General features: G+C 40.0%; 1 protein-coding gene and 1 non-coding gene across 12 annotated transcripts in view; one reads left to right on the top strand and one right to left on the bottom strand.

The window, feature by feature from the left end:
• The window catches only part of PSEN1 (presenilin 1), an 87858-nt gene that overhangs the window by 57127 nt on the left and 14782 nt on the right, over window positions 1–15949 (bottom strand). The window lies entirely within an intron of this gene.
• Window positions 9407–9470, top strand: LOC118145321 (U7 small nuclear RNA). Its single transcript, XR_004730443.1, has one exon. It is a non-coding gene; the product is annotated as a U7 small nuclear RNA (small nuclear RNA).

Genomic DNA, 15949 nt, shown 5'->3' with positions numbered 1-15949 from the left:
AGACTTACAAGTTGGGCATATAAAATATGAAAATCCAAAATCCAAAATGCTCCAATAAGCATTTCCTTTGAGATTAAGGTTGATATTCAAAGAAAGTTGCGGATTTGGGAGCACTTTGTATTTCGGACTTTCAAATTAGGGATACTCAACCTGTAATGCCAATATTGCAAGAGCGGGTTGGTTATCATGGGAGTGACTTTGTTATAAAAGCAAGCTCTCTCTTGCCCTTCTGCCTATCCACCATGGGATAATCCTCCTCAGACATTAGAACCATACTCTTGGACCACCTTCCAGCCTCAAGTACCATGAGTTGAATAAATTTCTTTTCTTTATAAATCACCCAGTCTCAGAAAAACAAAATAATTAAAAAAGATAAAAAACAACAACAACAACAAATAAATAAATCACCCAGTCTGTGGTATTCTCTTATAGCAATACAAAATGAACTAAGACAGAGAGGAACAAAAAAAAGGAGAGGCTGCCCTTATAAAGGCATGGTGCCCTCTCCTTCAGTCTGGAGGTCGGAATTTCTCTTCAAATAGTTATGAAGACCCAAACCCTATGAGAAATGGAAAGGAAACTATTCTAAAGCATAACACGTAGAAATACATACACTACCCATCAACAAAGATTATTTTTGCTGAAGATAAGTCTCCAGAGTGGCTAAAGCCCAGTAGAATGGAAATGTTTATAAGGAAGTTGAGGCCAAAGGGACCAGAACAGTGTGATAGACAGCAAGAAGTAGCAGGAGAATTGAGAATTCATACTCCTATTCTTCCAGAGAAAGAAGTGACTTAAGTCATCTGCCAAGAATGTTATATCTGCAACTGATGTTCAGCAATACAAGTCTGAAAAACCTGACTGGCTGATTAATGTTTACAATAAACATACAAGTAATAGCCATCTTTATACAGTATTTGATATTTACAAGGAACTGTCACATTGTCTCATTTATTATTTTTATGTCTTGAGAAGTTTTGGTAAGTGAACACAAAAGCAATTTATCCAAAATCTCACAACCAGGAAACAGCAGAGGTAAGAATCAAACCAAAGTCTCTTGCTTCAAAACCTGTGTTCTTTCTATAGCACCACACAGCCATCCTTTTATGTCATACGAACAGTTTAATTAGCTACGTCTAGCATGAAAGGGCAATCATATGCTCATTCACAGTCCTCGACTGGATGATCTGGTTTATAATGAACATTAGCTAACTCAACCCTGCCCTGCTCTGCCCTACCCTGCCCAAGACTGATAATGAGATGGATACTAGAGCACTGCTTAACAGTAATACACGCATTCACAAACCCTTCCTCTTTTCAGTACATTGGATATTACTTTTATTATTATTACTGCCTCAGCCTCCCAAGTAGCAGGGATTACAGGTGCCCACCACCATACCCAAGTAATTTTTGTATTTTTAATAGAGATGGGGTTTTACCATGTTGGCCAGGCTGGTCTCGAACTCCTGACCCCAGGTGATCCACCCACCTCAGCAACCCAGAGTGCTGGGATTACTACTTTTATTTTTATTTATTTATTTATTTGAGACAACATCTCCTTCTATCACCCAGGCTAGAGTGCAGTGGTATGATCTTGGGTCACTGCAACCTCTGCTTTCAGGTTCAAGGGATTCTAGTGCCTCAGCCTCCCAAGTAGCTGGGATTACAGGCCTGTGCCATGACACTTGGCTAATTTTTGTATTTTTAGTAGAGACGAGTTTTTACCATGTTGGCCAGGCTGGTCTTGAACTCCTGGCCTCAAGTGATCTGCCCGTCTCGACCTCCTAAAGCGCTGGAATTGTAGTCATGAGCTACCACGCCAGGCCGTGGACACTACTTTTTTTTACCCCCCGCCCCAACCCCGCCAAGAGACAGTCTTGCTGTTACCCAGGCTAGAATGCAGTGGTGTTATCTCTGTTCACTGCAACCTCTGCCTCCGAGGTTCAAGAAATTCTCCAGCCTCAGACTCCCAAGTAGCTGGGATTACAAGTGCTCAATACCGCACCTGGCTAATTTTTGTATATTTAGTAAAGATGGGGTTTCCCCATGTTGGCCAGGCCAGTCTCAAACTCCTGACCTCATGATCCACCAGCCTCAGCCTCCCAAAGTGCTGGGATTACAGGTGTGAGCCACCACACCCGGCCAGACAATACTTTTAAAACTGTTTGTTTCAGGAATGGTGGTGCATGCCTAGTCCCAGATACTCCGGAGGGTAAAGCAGGAGGATCATTTGAACCTAGGAGTTCAAGTCCAACCCAGGCAATGTAGTAAGACACCATCTCAAAGAAAAAAAATATGTTTTAACTTCTTTTTTTTTTTTTTAAAGTACAATTTGGGCCAGGCACGGTAGCTCACGCCTGTAATCCCAGCACTCTGGGAGGCTGAGGCTGGTGAAACCCCATCTCTATTAAAAATACAAAAAATTAGCTGGGCATAATGGTGGACACCGTAATCCCAGCTACTTGGGATGCTGAAGCAGGAGAATCCCTTGAACCCAGGAGGCAGAGGTTGCAGGTTGCAGTGAGCCGCAATTATGCCACTGTGCTCCAACCAGGGTGACAGGAGACTCCATCTCAAAAAAAAAAAAAGTACAATTTGGTGACAGAAGTGTTGGTTAGAAACAAAAATGGCAGATTCACTGGCTGTCCAGATTTAATTTATGAATGAACATACATATGTGAATAAAAGAAGAAACAAGTTCTGAAAATATTTCATAGGGTGCTCCAACTAATCAGAAGACTTTGGCTGTATCACTACATTTTATAGGTAAAACCACAGTGTGTGAAATTTGGAATTTAAAAGTCTCTAACTTATGTTAGACTATCTTGGGTTTACCCCAGTGACACTGTATTATATAGTGGTAATTAGCCCAAGTTCTGAGGTCAGACTACCGCGATTTGGATTTTTCTTCTATATAATGTGATTTGGGGCAAATTATTTAACCTCTTTCAACTTCAGTGTCTTCATCTGTAAAATGGTGATTTAAAAAAGTGTCTCCTGAGGCCAGGTGCGGTGGCTCAAACCTGTAATCCCAGCACTTTGGGAGGCCGAGGCGGGTGGATCACGAGGTCAAGAGATCAAGACCATCCTGGTCAACATGGTGAAACCCTGTCTCTATTAAAAATACAAAAAATTAGTTGGGCATGGTGAAATCCCAGCTACTCAGGAGGCTGAGGCAGGATAATTGCCTGAACCTGGGAGGCAGAGGTTGCAGTGAGCTGAGATCGCGCCATTGCACTCCAGCCTGGGTAACAAGAGCGAAACTCAGTCTCAAAAAAAAAAAAAAAAAAAGTGTCTCCTGATAGGGTTGTTGTAAATTCTACTGGGATAGTACTTGAAACACATATCTCATGGTGTCTGATAGATACTAAGCACTCAATAGTTTTACCATTTATTCTACATATATACATTCCTATGGCTACTAGCATATGCCAAGGTATAATGATCTCCTCTTAGGGTATTGTCCAGATGAAATTGCATATAAAATTCCAGACATTTTTAGTCTATCAACAGAAATTCGTAGGCACTATGGAATTAGAAAAATCTGTTTCCCAAACATTTATCTCCATCTCTGATCTCTCCTAGAACTCTATTCCAAGCTTCTCCTCCATCTTCTCCATTTTTGTGAACAGCAGCACCATTCTCCCAGTTTCTCAAGTCCCAAATATAGGAATTATTCTTGATTCCTTTCTTTTCACTAGTACCTGTATCTAGTCAGCCAAAAATTCTGCCAGAATACCTCTAAAATGTCTCCTGGATCTATCTACTTCTATGTCCACAATCTTTGTGGTTCAAACCACTATTATCTGTCATTTGAATTGCTGTTAATAGGCTTCTAATTTGGGCTTTCTGCTGTTATGCTCCCCTAGTCCATTCTCCACACCACAGCCAGGATGATTTTTTAAACAAAATGAGATCATGTCATTCCTCCATTTAAAATTCGATTACATGGCTTCTTCTCATGCTACTAACAAAATCAAAACTTCTTAGGCTCATAAAGTCTAAAATGGTTTGGTCCCTGTTCTGACCACATACTGTTCCTCCTGTCTCCATTCCTTTTCTCAAACTTGCCTTCTAGTTCTCTATTCAGGGCTGTTTCACCTGGAATGCCCTTCTCCCACCTGACTATTCCTTGTCATTCAGTTCTCTCCTGGTACAGAGAGAATTTCCTGACTACCAAATGTAAGAAAGCCTTTCTCTATGTTGATGTAGCTCCTGTTTGTTACTTGATTATTCATCTTTATCTCCTTAGAATATAAATTTTCTCTAAGGGCAACACATGTTCTTAATGCTGTGCTGGATCTCTACTGTCTCCTCTAGTAGAGTATATACTCAGAAAATATTTACTGAGTTGGGTCCAAAGTGGCTCCCGCCGGAGGTCATGGCGCTCGCAAAGGCGAGGTCATCAGTTCAAGGCTAACCTCGTAAGCTCAAACTGATTGGCAAAAAAAAAAAAAAAAAAAATATATATATATATATATATATATATATATATATATTTACTGAGTTAATGAATGGATGATTCCTAAAAGATTGTTTGTGAAGCTTGACTAATTTTTTGTAGAGACAAGGTTTCACCATGTTGCCCAGGTTGGTCTTGAATTTCTGGGCTCAAGCAATCCTTCCGCCTTGGCCTCCCAAAGTGCTGGGATTACAGGCATAGGCCATCGAGTCCAGCAATCTTGCACTTTTAGATTGGAGTTTTGAGTTTCAGAGATTTGTAGTTCACTGAAAAGGAAGCACTGTGTGGGTGCGCCTGGGAGGGAGTTTTGCTAAGAATTCTTACTAAATAAAGATCAATCAATCAAATGTTATTATACTTCAAAAATTCTCCAGGGAAATAAATTGTCAGCTTCCATTTAAAGATTGTATTCCATTTAAATGTGCTGTTAAAGTAAAATGTGACATAAGAATCTACAGATAACTGAAATAAAAATAGATCTCTTAAAAAAAAAGTACAATTTACTTCTTTAAACAGGTAAAACAAAAATTTAAAATAAGGCCAAAGTGGCTCATGCCTGTGATCCTAGCACTCTGGGAGGCCGAAGCAGGCAGATCACTTGAGATCAAGAGTTCAAAACCAGCTTGGCCATCATGGTGAAACCCTGACTCTACTAAAAATACAAAAAAATAGCTGGCATAGTGGTATGTGCCTGTAATCCCAGCTACTCAGGAGGCTGAAGCAGGAGAATCACTTGAACCGGGAGGCAGAGGTTGCAGTGAGCTGAGATCATGTCACCACACTCCAGCCTGGGCAACAGAGTGAGATTCCATCCCAAAAAAAGAAAGAAAGAAAGAAAAGAAAATTAAAAATTAAATAAATACGTGGGCAAAACATTCACGTGGTTCCAAGGAAAGCATTAAAAGGTATAGAGTACAGTCTCCCTCTTAATACATACCTAGTTTCCTAATCCCCCTGCTTACTACCGTTATTGTTCTCCTGTGAATCTTTTCAAAGTTTCTTTCTACATATGCAAGCAAATCCAGATATTCTTACTCCCTTTTTCACACAAATGGTAGTACAGTAAATGCACCATGCAGCATTTTCTCCATTTAACTATGTATCTCAGAGATTTTTCCTACAAATCAGTACATAAAGAACATCCTCATTCTTATTATTTTTGAGATATATTTTCACTCTGTCATCCAGGCTAGAGTGCAGTGGCACAATCACAGCTCACCACAGCCTTGACCTCCCAGGCTTAAGCAATCCTCCCCACCTCAGCCTCCTGAGTAGCTGGGACTGCAGGCATGTGCTACCATTCTAGGCTGATTTTCTTAAATTTTTTGTAGAGATGAGATCTCTCTGTGCTGCCCAAGTTGGTTTTTTTTTTTTTTTTTTTTTTGTAGAACAGGAGGAAGGGAGGAAGGCAGGAAGGGAGGAAAGGAGGAAGAAAGAGAGGGAGGGAGGGAGGAAGGGAGGAAGGGAGGGAGAGAAGGGAAGGAAGGAAATCAGGCAATGAGAGAGACATTGCCGACCTGGATCTAGAGGTCTACAAGTTGATTTCTTTTCTTCTTTTTTTGAGAGAAGGAAAGAAAAAAAAGGACTGAAGGAGAGGAAGAAAGAGGAAGAAAAAGAGGGAGAAAGGAAATGTTGCTTTATTCTAAAAAAAAAAAAGGTATTAATGGCCAATCAATATATCATTTAAACCTATGAGTAGGTGTGATGTGGTACTGACAAGAATGTATATTTTGTGTATTTAAAGTGGAGAGCTCTATAAATATTTATTAAGTTTACTTGTTCCGGATCTGAGTTCGAGTCCTGGATATCCTTATTAATTTTCTGTCTCATTGAGTCTCTATGTATCTGGGTGTTAGGATCGTTAGCTCTTGTTGTTGTGTTAATCCTTTACCACTATATCTTTGTTGCTTTAAAATCTATTTTATCAGATACGAGAATTGCAACTCCTGCTTTTTATTTATTAATTTATTTATTTTTGCTCTTCATTTGGTTGGTAAATCCTTCTCCATCCCTTTGAGTCTTTGTGTATCCTTGCATGTGAAATGGGTCTGGATGTAGCAAACCATTGGGTTTTGGCTGTATCTTTTGATTGGGGGATTTAGTCGATTTAAATTTAGGATTACTGCCATTTGATGTTAACTGGCTGTTTTATCCATTCATTGATGTAAATTCTTCTTTATGTTGATGCTCTTTACTTTTTGGTGTATTTTTAGAAAGGCTAATACTGGTTATTTCTTTCTATGTGTAATGCTTCTTTCAGAAGCTCTTGTAAAGCAGGCCTGGTGGTAATAAAATCTCTGAGTACTTGCTTGTTCATAAAAGATTTTATTTTTCCTTCAGCTGTGAAGCTTAGTTTGGCTGGATATGAAATTCTGGACTGAAGGTTCTGTTCTTTGAGGATGTTGAATATTGGCCCCCACTCTCTTCTGGCTTGTAGAGTTTCTGCTGAGAGATCTGCTGTGAGTCTGATAGGCTTGCCTTTGTGGGTAACCTGACCTTTCTCTCTGGCTGCCCTTAGTATTTTCTCCTTCGTTTCAACCCTGGTGAATCTAACGATTATGTGCCTTGGGGTTGATCTTCTTGAGGAATATCTTTGTGGTGTTCTCTGTTTTACCTGGGGTTGAATATTGTCCTGTTTTGCTAGTTTAGGAAAATTTTCCTGAATAATATCCTGAAGGGCATTTTCCAGCTTGGATTCATTCTCTCCGTCGCATTCAGGTACACCTATCAAACTTAAATTTGGTCTTTTCACATAGTCCCACATTTCTTGTAGACTTTGCTCATTCCTTTTTATTCTTTTTTCTCTAATCTTGTCTTCTCGTTTTATTTCATTAAGTTGGACTTTGACCTCTGATATCCTTTCTTCTGCTTGAACAATTCGAGTGTTTAAACCTGTGCATACTTCTCGGAGTTCCTGTATTGTATTCTTCAGTTCCATTAATTCACTTATATTCCTCTCTAAGTTGTCTATTCTCATTAGGATTTCGTCAAACTTTTTTTCAAAGTTCTTAGTTTCTTTACATTGGGCTACATCATGTTCTTTTAACTCACAGAAGTTTCTTATTATCCATGTTCTGAAGCCTGATTCTGTTAATGGGATGCGCTCGTTCTCCATCAAGCCTTGTTCCCTTGTTGATGAGGAATTGTGATCCTCTTTAGAGGGAGAGGCATTCTGATTTTGAGTATTCTCAGCCTTCTTACGCTGGTTTTTTCCCATCACTGTAAATTTATCCACCTGTCATCTTTGTAATTACCAACTTTCAAATTAGGTCTCTGGGTGGACGTCCAAGTTGTTAATTCCCAGGGCCGAAATATGAGCAACCCACTGCACCGGACAAAACAGCGGCGTTAAAACCGATGGTGCTTTTCTGCCTGGGAATCTCCAGTCTGGCTTCCTTCTTGAGTCCGTAATAGGCAACTCTGCCTTCCCGGAGCTCCAAACCTCAGTCAGAAGGGGAACCAGTCCCGTTTACTCTGTACCACGAGCTGCCGCGCCGGCGACAAAAGTCGCGCTGGCAACCCATGCGGCTCCTCCACTTGGAATCTTCTGCCCTGTGAACGACCAAAATTTGTCTGAAAGTGTGGCGTCCTCTCGTTCTCTGTGCTTTCACTGACAGCTGCAATCCCGAGATGTTAGCGATCGGCCATCGTGAATCGCTCCCCCCCCCAAGTTGGTCTTAAATTTATGGGCTCAAGCGATCCTCCTGTCTCAGCCTCCCAAAGCGCTGGATTACAGATGTGAGCCACCATATCTGGTAGCCCTCATTGTTAAAAAACAATTAACCAGGTACATTGCCAGTATATGAATGTATCATCATTTATTTGGTCAATCCCCTAATGATGAACATTTAATTTGTTTCCAATGTTTTGCTATTATAAACAATGCTGCCAGTGAATGTACCCTATAAGTCATTTAACATGTGTAGGCATATTGGTAAATTCTCTGAACTATAATTGCTGGGTCAAAGTATATTTGCATTTTAAATTCTGACTGATATATATGACATCATATATGTGTATCATATGTGATATATAACATATATGCATATATTTAATATACATGTTAAATGTGTGTGTGTGTGTGTATGTATATATATATATGTGTGTGTGTGTGTGTGTGTGTGTATTTTGAGATGGAGCCTTGTTCTGTCACCCCGGCTGGAGTGTGGTGACACAATCTCGCCTCCTGGGTTCAAGTGATATATGATATATATTTTTTCCTGATAGTATATACATGATATATATGTATATGATACATGTATATCATGATATCCATGTATCACATATATATCCTATACATATGTACACATACACACATCATACATATATGTATATAATAGCATACGATATATGTCATATTATCATATATCATATATGAGTCAGAATATATATTTATCTCTCTCATATAGAGCTTGAACCCAGGAGGTGAAATCATGCCACCACACTCCAGCCTGGGCAGCAGAGCAAGACTTCATCTAAAAAAATACGTATCGATATATCATATATGATATATATATGAGATATATGATATATATATATCAGACAAATATGAGATATATATAGAGAGAGCGAGCGAGCACGAGAGCACGAGCAAGGGCAACAGAGAGACAGAAAGCACATGTATGAGAGCAGCAGTGGCTGCTGACATGTATTAAGATATTGGATGCCAGTGCTGGAGCAGTGCAGGTGTCTGGCAGAGTGATGTCTCTCATTCTGAAGAATATGTCTGTCTGTCTGTCTCTCTCTCTCTCTATATATATATAGTCTCTCATTCTGAAGACTATATCTCTGTTTTGCTCTACAGAGATTCAAGCAATTCTCCAAGATTCTCCCAGACTAAAGCTATTCTCCTGCCTCAGCCTCCCAAAGTGCTGGGATTACAGGCGTGAGCCATGGCGTGAGGCCTTAATTTCTAATTATTAATTATTAATCAATTTAAAAAATAAGGGTTACAGCTCTTTTAAAATTTGTCTAGCAAGTTTTCCAGTTTTCACTGGGAACTATTCCCCCTAAAAAAGGTAAATGCCAGCTATGTGCCAGATACTGTGCTAGGTATAGTGCCAGGGATACAACAGGGAGCAAATAGATAAGGTTCCTGGTTCTCGTGAACTACTTTCAAGCAGAGGGTAACAGATAATAAACAGGATAATTACACAGTGGTATAGTACTATAAAAGGTATAAACAGGCTACTCTCAGTGTACTGCCTATGGGGTAGCCCAGCTCCACAAGAAGACGACTTTAAAAAAAAAAAAAAAAAGGCCAGGTGCAGTAGCTCACGCCTGTAATCCCAGCACTTTGGGAGGCTGAGGCAGGCAGATCATGAGGTCAGGAGATAGAGACCATGCTGGCTAACATGGTGAAACACCGTGTCTACTAAAAATACAAAAAATGAGCCAGGCCTGGTGGCATGCGCCTGTAGTCCCAGCTATTCGGGAGGCTGAGGCAGGAGAATCGCTTGAACCCAGGAGGTGGAGGTTGCAGTGAGCCGAGATCGTGCCACTGTACTCCAGCCTGAGTGACAGAGCAAGATTCCGTCTGAAAATAATAATTAAAAAAATAAAAACAAACAAACAAATAAGGAGATATGATAAAGAACACATTGTATGGGACTACTTTTAAATAATATGGCCAGAAAATACCTGTCTGAGGAAGTACAACAACATGAGCTGAACCCTGAAGGATGAAAAGATGTACAAGGCCTGTAGTACAGTAAAGGGAGTAACTCAGCATTATCAGTGTTGTCCAAACTGCACAGGCCAAAAACGGATGTTTTCCCTGCCCAGCTCCTGGAAGACAACCTCTAAAACCTTAGAATACCCTGCCTGTTAAAGACTTCCTGGCTGAGTATGGTGGCTCATGCTTGTAATTCCAGCACTTTGGGAGGCTGAGGTGTGTGGACCTCTTGATGCCAGGAGTTCAAGCAAGACCAGCCTAGCAAACACAGTGAAAGCCCGTCTCTACTAAAAATACAAAAATTAGCCAGGCATGGTGGTGTGTGACTGTAATCCCAGCTACTGGGGAGACTGAGGCATGAGAATCTCTTGAACCTGGAAGGCGAAGTTTGCTGTGAGCTCAGATCACACCAGTGCACTCCAGCCTCGGTGACAGAGTGAAACTTGACCTCAAAAAAAATAATTTTTTAAATTAATTAATTAAAAAGAAAAACTATTTCCTTCGTTACATGAGGCACTGGGTCATGCCAACTAGTTTCTGCTAACAACGTGATCTATGGTGGGGCCTTGGGTCACACATCAGCTTAGCCTCTGAAGGAGGCAGAGAACTAAGGTCAGCCACGTGTGACCCAGAGACCAAGGCTCAGTGAGCTTTCCTGGTTGCCAGTATTCCAAGTATGTTGTCATACACTGCTGCTGGAAAAATGAAGCACTGTGTGCACAACTCCACTGGAAGACTATTGAAAGCTTGTGCCTGGTGGTGTCTCCTGAACCTTGCCCTATGTGCTTTTTTTCTGTTGCTAAATTTAATCCATATCATTTCAATGTACTAAACTACAATTTGAGTATAAAACCTTTTCTGAGTTCAGTCTTTCTAGAAAATTACTGAATCTGAGGGTAGTCTTAAAGATACCCAAATATCCTGTACAATGAAAATTACAAAATATTGCTAAGAGAAATTAAAGAACAAAAACAGAAATAGACAAATGTGTCTATACAAACTTTAAAACTTCTATGCACCACAGGAAGCAGTCAACAGAGTGAAAAGGCAACCTACAGAGCTGGAGAAAATATCTGCAAATCAGGCTGGGTGTGGTGGCTCACGTCTACAATCCCAGCACTTTGCGGGGGCTAAGGCAGTTACACTGCTTGAGCCTGGGAGTTCAAGACCAACCTGGGCAACACGGTGAAACTCCATCTCTACAAAAAATGCAAAAATTAGCTGAGTGTGGTGGCAAAAAGTCCTTGTAGTCCCAGCTACTCAGGAAGCTGAGGTGGGAGGATCACTTGAGCCTAGCAGATGGAGGTTGCCTTGAGCCCAGCTTGCACTATACTCCAGCCTAGGTGACAGAGTGGCACCCTGTACCAAAAAAAAAAATTGCAGATCATATATCTGGTAAGAGATTAATATCCATAATACATTAAAAAGTCCTACAATTAAACAAATGGGAAAAAATAAATAATCAGATTTTTTAAATGGGTCAAGGACTTGAATAGGTATTTCTGCAAAGAAGATATACAAATGGCCAACAAGCACATGAAAAGATGCTCTACATCTATGTAATATGGGGGAATAAAAAGAAAAGATGTTCAACATCACTAATCATTAGAAAAATGCAAATCAGAACTACACGCATTAGGATGGCCACTACCAAAAAACAGAAAGTAACAAGCAGTGGTAAAGTTGTGAAGAAATTGGAATGACTGTGCATTGTTGGTGGGAATGTAAAATGGTGCAGCCACCATGGAAAACAATATGGAGCTTCCTCAAAAAAAATTTTTTTTAATTACCTTATGATGCAGCATTCCCATTTATATATATATACACCAATGAGAATATATAAAAAAGAATGGAATTACAAGCAAGATCTCAAACAGGTACGTGCATAGCCACGTTCACCATAGCATTTAGTATAGCCAAGAAGTAGAAGTAACCCAAATGTCTACTGACAGACTTGTGGTATAAATACAACATAGCATATTATTCAGCCTTCATAAAGGAAATCTTGTCACATGCCACAATATAGATGAACCATGAGGACATTATGCTAAGCAAAATAAGCAAGTCACAAAAAGAGAAATAATGTATGATTCTACTTATATGAAGTATCTAGCCAGCTGGGCATGATGGCTCATACCCATAATCCCAGTACTTTGGGAGGCTGAGGTGGGAGGATTACTTGAGCCCAGGAGTTTCAGACCAGCCTGGCCAATAAGGTGAGAACTCATCTCTATAGAAAAAGTAAAAAATTAGCCAGGATGGCAGTGCGCACCTGTAGTTCCAGCTACTCAGGAGGCTGAGGTGGCATGATCACTTGAGCCCAGGAGGTGAGCCAAGATCACGCCACTGCAATCCAGCCTGAACAACAGAGTGAGATCTTGTCTTTAAAAAAAGAAAAAAAAAACCAAAAACCAAAAACCTCAAGTTTTTGGAAACAGAAAGTATAATTGCAATTGCCATGGGCTGAGAGAAATGGAAAATGGGAAGTCATTCAATGGGCATAAAGTCATTCAATGAGTACAGAGTTTCCGTTTTTCCAAAAGCCTCCTCATGAGAACACCCTTTGAGCAATGACTGATGGAAGAGACTGACATGTATCGTATACAGATAACTGATTTTTGTCAAAGGTACAAAGGCACTTCAGTGGAGACAATAGACTTTTTCAAAAAACAGTGCTGAACCAACTGAATATCCATATACAGAAAAATGAACTTTGATCCATACCTTGGACCATGTATAAAAATCAACCTGAAATGGATCACAGACCTAATGTAAAACATGAAACTATAAAGCTTCCAGAAGAAAATGTAAGAAAAAACTCCTGAGAACCTGAGGTAGGCCAAAGTTTCTTAAGATGTGACACCAAAAACACAATCAACAAAATACAAACTGAATTAGCTAGGTGCAGTGGCACACATCTGTAGTCCTAGCTACTTCGGAGAACAAAGCAGAAGAACTCTTTCAGCTCAGGAGTTTGAGGTTGCAGTGAGCTATAATCACATCACTATACTCCAGCCTGGTGACAGTGTAAGACCTTGTCTCTTAAAAAAAAAAAAAAACTGCCCTTCAAAAAGCACTGTTAATAAAAAGAAAACCCACAGTCTGGGAGAAAACATTTGCAAATTATATATATTACAGAGGCCTTGTATCCAGACTGTGTAAATAATTCTCAAAATCCAGTAAGAAAATTTTTAAATGGGCAAGAGATTTGAACAGACACCAAAGAAGATATAAGGATGAGATGCACATAAAAAAGATACTCAACATCATTACTCATTAGAGAAATGTAAATTAAAACCAAAATGACCTTTAACAATATACTGCCTTTCATAAGGGCTAAAAAATGTAAAAGACTGACGGTGTCAAGTACTGACAGGATGTGGAGGAACTGGAACTCATACTCCTGGTAGAAATGTAAAATTATAGAACCAATTTGGAAAGTTGTTTGGCAGTACCTTAAAAAGTTAAATATAAGGCTGGGCATAGAGGCTCATGCCTGTAATCCCACCACTTTGGAAAGCCAAGGCAAGAGGATCACTTGAGGCCTGGCATTCAAGACCAGCCTGTGAAACACAGAGAGACCCCGTCTTCTATTAAAAAATATAAATAAAAATTGCCTGGGCATGGTGGCTCATGCTTGTAATCCCAGCACTTTGGGAGGCTGAGGTGGGTAGATCACTTAAGGTCAGGAATTTGAGACCAGCCTGGCCAACATGGTGAAACTCCATCTCTATTAAAAATACAAAAATTAGCCAGGGATGGGGGTGGGTGCCTATAATCCCAGCTATGGGGAGGCTGAAGCAGGAAAATCACTTGAAGCCGGGAGGAGAGAGGTGGACGTTGCAGTCAGACAAGATCAAGCCACTGCACTCCAGCCTGGTTGACAAAAGTATAACTCTGTCTCATTCATTCTTTCATTCAAAAATAAATAGAAAAAAGTTACATATACACCTACCATATTGAATCATATTCTATTCCTAGGTATTTACCCAAGATAAATGAAAGCATATGCCCATACAAAGATTTGTACATGAATATCCATAGCAGCAATTATAGATTGCTTCAGAACTGGAAATTCAAATAGCTAAATATGAGAATGTTGACTTAAGCATGGTATTATCTGTAAGGCAATTTTTTTAAAAAAACTTTTTATTACAGGCCGGGTGCAGTGGCTCAAGCCTGTAATCCCAGCACTTTGGGAGGCCGAGGCAGGTGGATCACGAGGTCAAGAGATCGAGACCATCCTGGTCAACATGGTGAAACCCCGTCTCTACTAAAAATACAAAAAATTAGCTGGGCACAGTGGCGCATGCCTGTAATCCCAGCTACTCAGGAGGCTGAGGCAGGAGAATTGCCTGAACCCAGGAGGCGGAGGTTGCGGTGAGCCGAGATCGCGCCATTGCACTCCAGCCTGGGTAACAAGAGCGAAACTCCGTCTCAAAAAAAAAAAAAAAATTGCAGTCTTAGATCCATAGCAAAATTGAGCAGAAAGTACAGAGTTCCCATATACCCCCTCCAACAGGCACAGCCTCTCTCTCTGTCAACATCATGCATCGTGTGGTAAACTGTTACAACAGAGGAACCTATATTGACAGTTCATAGTTTACCTTAGGGTTCACTTTTGGTGTTATACATTCTATGGGTTTGTATAAACATACAATGACAGGTTTCCATGATTACAGTATCATACAGAAGAGTTTCACTGGCCTAAAAAGTCTTCTGTATGCTCCAGGAGGCCTAGGCAGGAGAATCACTTGAGCCAGGAGTTCAAGACTGGCCTAGGCAACATAGCGAAATCCCAGCTCTACAAAAAAAAGTAAAAACTAAAAAAAAATAAAATTAGCCAGGCATGGTGGCACACCTGTACTCCAAGCTATTCACAAGACTGAGATGGGAGGATCATTTGAGCCCAGGAGTTAGAGGCTGCAGTGAGCTATGATCACACCACTGTTCTGTAGCCTGGGTGATAGAGGGAGACTCTGTCTCAAAAAAAAAAAAAAAAAAAAGATAATATGTATTTGATTCTATGCTAGACATATAAATATAACTCACTCTTATATATGGCAATTTTTATAGGAAATGTTAATATTTATTGAACAACTATGTGCTAGTGTACTAATCATTCAGGTTATCTCACTTAATTTAAATAAAACTCTAAGTTAATTGCTATAAACTTCATTTATAAGATAAAGAAACTGAAGTTTAGTGAGCCAGATAAACTGCCAAAGATCCTAGTGCTAGGAAGTTCTAGAACAGAGATTCAAAGTCCGACTGTGTAGTCAAGAGACCCTACTATTAACTAGTACCTTTACACTTCTAACTGGGTAAACCATAAGCAATTAATGATAAAGACTGAGATTATCTCCACATTCTCACTGTTATAAATAAAACTTCAATAAAAATTATTGACATTCCTCTTGTAATATATAAATTTTTCTGAGACAGAGTCTCACTCTGTCAACCCAGGTTGGAGTGCAGTGGTGCAATCTCAGCTCACTACAACCTCTGCCTTCTGGGTTCAAGTAATTCTCCTGCCTCTACCTCCTGAGTAGCTGGGATTAAAGACATGTGCCACCATGCCCGGCTAATTTTTGTGTATTTTTAGTAGAGATGGGGTTTCACCATATTGGCCAGGTTGGTCTTGAACTCCTGACCCCAGGTGATCCACCTGACTCGGCCTCCCAAAGTGCTGGGATTACAGGCATGAGCCACCACCACTGGCCTTGTAATATTTTTATAGGATAAACTTCTAGAAGTAAAATGCTAGGTCAGATTAGATTAGGTCAGATTTAATTGTTAAATTATTTCCAAAA

The sequence above is a fragment of the Callithrix jacchus genome, chromosome 8, assembly GCF_049354715.1.
Source record: "Callithrix jacchus isolate 240 chromosome 8, calJac240_pri, whole genome shotgun sequence".
Classification (NCBI taxonomy): domain Eukaryota; kingdom Metazoa; phylum Chordata; class Mammalia; order Primates; family Cebidae; genus Callithrix; species Callithrix jacchus.
The sequence above is the reverse complement of the archived record's forward strand: the minus strand, read 5'-3'. Positions and strand labels throughout refer to the sequence as shown.